A 4,963-nucleotide genomic window follows, 5' to 3' on the forward strand; every position below is an offset into this window, starting at 1 on the left:
TGCAAACTTTATTCATTCACCTTTATAAGAATTAGCGAGTCATATGCAAACAATAGATGGTTAATATTTGGGGCATCACGACACACTTTAACTCCTTCTAGCTGTCCATTACTTTCAACCGTGTTCAACAAACTAGAGAACCTCTTTCGCACAAATTAAGAACATGTAAGGGGAGATGGCCCCCGTCTGAGACCTCTACCTAGGATCACTTCCTCCAAATGATGTTTGATGTGACACACTTCATAGTGTTCGTCACCCACCCATCCTCTAAGCCCATCTTCTTCATCACACTCCAAAAAATGCCACTCCACTTTGTCATATGCTTTACTAATGTCTAACTTCATAGCAGCATAATGGAACTGGATCTTTTATTCTGCATATAATGAGTGACCTCATAAGCAAGCAAAAATGGTGTCTTTAATCAGTTGCCCGGTACCAAAGCAAAGTGATTTGGGCCAATAATCTCTGGAATGATGGATTTTAGAAGAATTTGCAAGCACTTTGGAGGCCAGCTTGTAGACAACATTGCACATACTACTAGATGAGCATTTAACAAAAAAACCACTTTTCGACTAACCTGGTCAGAAAATTACCACTCTAGGAAATTTAACCAAAAACTACCACTTTATGACTACTAGTATAATGCCCGTGCGTTTCCACGGGCTACAATGCATATTATATGAATCCGAAGTCGAAGCTCATTTCTCTCCCTCATAAGTATGGACATGTTTGGATATCAAACGAAGAACCAACGTGCTCTCCAAAATTCAATGTATGAACAGTACGAGCTCTTTACCATATATATATATATCCTCCCAATGTGCAAGGATGAATCGCAATCCCACAAAATAGACAAATGGCTCGTTAGAATTGATACATATCATGCCAGTTCAATTACTAAAGTTCATCTCCAATTTTGGAAGCAAATGGCCAGAAGAAAAATGATGCAATTTTGTCCACTTTTGATTGTTCCCTCTAAACAAAAATGCTAGTGATCTTTCTCTGAGTGTAGTATCCCAATAATGAAATATAAGAGCGTTTATATCATTGAAGTAATGATCTAAATGCTCTTATATTTCTTTACATAGGGATTACTATTTTATTTTCTATGCATTGAATCAACATAAATAAAATTCAACCATTTTATGAATCTGTACATACACACAACCATCAACTGAATCAACATAAAAACTCCAACAACTATACTATCTCCACCTCCACAATCTAAGATTTTTTGCAAGAAATTGTTCAATAAAACAAACATAGCAAATCCACACATGAGAAAATTAACAAAACTTCCGGCTTAGGTAAACCAAGTAAGTTAAATATAAAAATGGAGTACATATAGCACGAATGATTTAATTACTACATTGATAAATTAGGACACGTTTGAACTTACAAGTAGAGATTTAAAACACATTACTATAGAATTCACTTGCAAACTTTCACCTTTCATGTTATGAGACCAAAGAAGGATTCCATTTAAATAGACCTTCTGCCCCCGCAAGCACTTGCAGTAATGTCGGCTACTGGTTAGAGTTAAAATAGCTTTTCATTAACAATAATTCTTTGTTCCATGATACCCTAAGCCTGCTGCAATTCCTTTCCACAACTGAATTTAAGCAGACCATTGAACAACACAGTTAGTTCAAATAGAGATAGGTTGTGCAAGTGAAGAATGCAACAAATCACTCGTCAATCTAAGGTTCAAATAGAGACAGTTCAGATGCAACCAAATGCCCCAAAATCTTCAATGTACACAAGAATGCCGATAAAAGCCAGTTCATCTTGTTGTTCCCTTCATGCTTCGACAGTTCCTATGATTCATGTCCATCAGTCTGTAGGGCATTCCCACATGCACCAGTGATGTCAAGCACCAATCAAGAAATGAACAAGCTGACAAAAACTATAATAAGTGGAGGCCGTCAAAGTTAAGTTGAAAGAAATGTCCAATAGTTAAGCGTTATTTTCATATTACAAGTTTGGCAATGTCAATTTCAATATCTACATCAAACAAAGCCTTTTAAGAAAAAAAATCATATTAAAGGATTTAAGATGGAGAGAGGATTCAAGATAGTTGGTCTCACTGAAAATAGAGGTGTGGGGTTGTGCTTTACACTGACGCGATAGTAAAACAAAGACCGCCAGACAATTTTAATGCAGGGCATGGACTGACACATCGCTGGTATTGTAGCCCTCCACTCTATGTGTGATTTCAGATTTATATTTGTTTGATAGAAGAAAGATGACAGATAATACAATCATCAGGTTGGGCACTGTTTATGCATTGGAAGGTAACCAAGGCAAATAAAATATTCATTAAGGACATGTAAACAAAAAATAAAAATGAACTCCGGCCATTATCACCCAACTAAAACCATTGGATAATGTACAACTCTATATTTTCAACATACCTTGAGTAACAGTAGAGAGAAGATGGCCGCATGTCAATTCTGAATGGGAACATCTTAAGAATCGCATGCCCTGTAGAAAGAATAGCAGGATGGGAAGTTTATTGCTAAAATGGATCGAAGAATATTTTTTACAGTCATACAACTCTAGGATTCGATTCGGATGAAGTAGAAATATAGATAAATATCATTTTTTTGAGAACACAAATATAAATAAACATAATCAGTATGAAGGAAACACTGTTATCATTTTTTCACCGACCAATGTACTCATTGAATTTGAGCGAGCTGTGAACAGTGCCCAAATCATGATGGTTGTGCAAAATTTCTAGTAACATCACTTCTAACAGTACATGAATTAGTAACGTATAAATATATTCTTTTCAGTCAGCTTCGAATCGGCAAACCAAGAGAATGTACATGTTTCTCTTCTTTAGCTTTTTGGCCCAGCGTTGTCACAATTTTTTGCGATATTCTCTTTTGAGATCCTCGATTACTACCTTCATGTAAAGCATAACCATCTACATTAGATCTTGACTGTTGAATTTCTAGGTAGTAGGTATCGGTTCACATAAGTAGGAAAACACAAATCTCTAAAAGTAACATATCCTTTCTTAGTAGCACTGGAATTCTATCATTTATGTATTAAATTCTCAAGGAAATATTTTATCCTAAAGCCTAAATCGTGATGAATTTCAGACTGCAAGTACACAGTTGTAGACACAAAGGACATATGCAGTTGACCATGAGGCTCTTGAAGGCAATTCATCGAATAACAATACTCACAGTTTGGAGAAATGGAGTGAGGTCTTTTGGCTGGTACAGCTGCACTTGATGTCCCCATCGTCACATCCTTACGCCAGTGTGTGGGTCGCTCCTGATGTCCCATGCCCAGGCCTTCTCAACCGAACAATGTCTGCCGTACCCGATGACCTTTGTTGTATTTATCAACGATCGCTTGCCACAATCAACGAAGCCTGATGATCACCTCGCTCGATGAAAATTTTGTAACCCATGCGTTGGACAATAGCCATGGAAGCAAAGTGACGAGGAGTACCCAACAGTAAGAGAGAAGCACATGATATGTGTGTGCTTATAAGGTGAAAATATGCGTCTATGTTTTATGTTCTTAGCTTTGTGTGAAGGACAGTCAATTTCAGGATGACAACATCCATTTTAAAGCAAATGTTAGTTGGTAGAAATAAACATGCAACGACACTTAACTGCTTTACCATTTGTACTTCACAAAAAGTGTTAAGCATAGACTGACAAAGAAAATACCTAGTCTGCAGGATTACAAAAGTTGTAAGTACTTACCGGTAATGATCTAAAAATTTATCCACCAAAGTCAGTGCCAATTCTTCTAGTGATAACATGAACATTGTGACAAGGTAAACCGAGACATTTGCAATATGAATTTCGGTTTCCTCAGTGTACTGGATTGAGCTATAAACAATCATGCAATTATCGTCCTCATGTATGGCTAGAGCAGTTTGTGTTTTCGTGTAGAAGTACTAATGTGCAACTATGCACTCTACCAAGCTCCCCCATGGCGCTTCGTGCCCACTGTTTTCACCGACAAGCCAAAGGTTAAAGTAGTATTAGTACAGAAATAGATCACATTAACTTTTTTGCCATAAGATCACATCAAAATATTGTTGAAGATGGAAGAGCCAATACATTTGGACAGAACAAAAGCGTAATAGAACATCAGATACAAACGCTACATTTGATAGAAATACTTAGTAAAACATACAGTAAACCCTTCAACTCAGTGTTCTTCGGATCAAAGTAAAACATACAGTAAAATATACAACAGAAGTGTAATGTATAAGCAGTCCGTACCAAAGAAGGTCGCCTCGTCAACTCGGTGTTCTTTGGAGCAGCACTAGTTTGGAGTAAACCCTTCAACTGGTTAAAACCACCATAAAAGGCAGCACAATTTACTCTTCAGGTCAGCTCTGCCTATTTCCTCCCTGTGGAATGTGATGTGTGATTTTATTTGTTTGACGCGCCTACATATCCATTGTTCTACAGCCAAAGGCAAGCAGGCAGCACATCTCTGAGGTTGCTCAATTATTTTTCTTCCGTCAAGAAAATAAATCTGCAGCATTTTTGCAAGGAGCACAAATCTTCAACGATCCTGCATCATCATTAGTTACCTACATCTCTGCCCCTGTTGGCGGAACAACCATTGTAGTTGGAGGAGAGTGACCCGGTGCTCCACATCCATAATCTTTAGAGACTCAAGCCTCATTTATGGCCCTCATGAGCCTTCTCCCTGCCTTATTCCTCCGTCCGTGAGATGGATGTACGCAGGCAGAAGAAGCACTAAACTTACAGATAGGGTGAGCCAAGTGGCTTGAGGCAGATATCGGTGGCGGGATGAGAGGACGGACATGAAGACACAGAGGTGCGGTCCTCGTTGCTGGAGCAAGGGCTGGAGCACACAGAATCGACCGTGCTCAATGATCCTGCAGGACCATTCCTCCCTACATCTCAGACTCCCCATTGGCAGAACAACCATTGTAGTTGGAAGAGAGCGACTCGGT

The 4,963-nt window shown here is 38.4% G+C and overlaps 1 long non-coding RNA gene across 1 annotated transcript; it reads right to left on the reverse strand.

The window, feature by feature from the left end:
• Nucleotides 1–1,641: 1,641 nt before the first annotated feature.
• LOC123115435 (uncharacterized) lies at nt 1,642–4,080 on the reverse strand. Its single transcript, XR_006456612.1, has 4 exons — nt 3,729–4,080; nt 3,198–3,388; nt 2,415–2,484; nt 1,642–1,906 (listed from the first exon to the last, which is right to left on the reverse strand). It is a non-coding gene; the product is annotated as an uncharacterized lncRNA (long non-coding RNA).
• Nucleotides 4,081–4,963: the final 883 nt, after the last annotated feature.

Source organism: Triticum aestivum, chromosome 5B (genome assembly GCF_018294505.1).
Source record: "Triticum aestivum cultivar Chinese Spring chromosome 5B, IWGSC CS RefSeq v2.1, whole genome shotgun sequence".
In the NCBI taxonomy this organism is placed as follows: Eukaryota; Viridiplantae; Streptophyta; class Magnoliopsida; order Poales; family Poaceae; genus Triticum; species Triticum aestivum.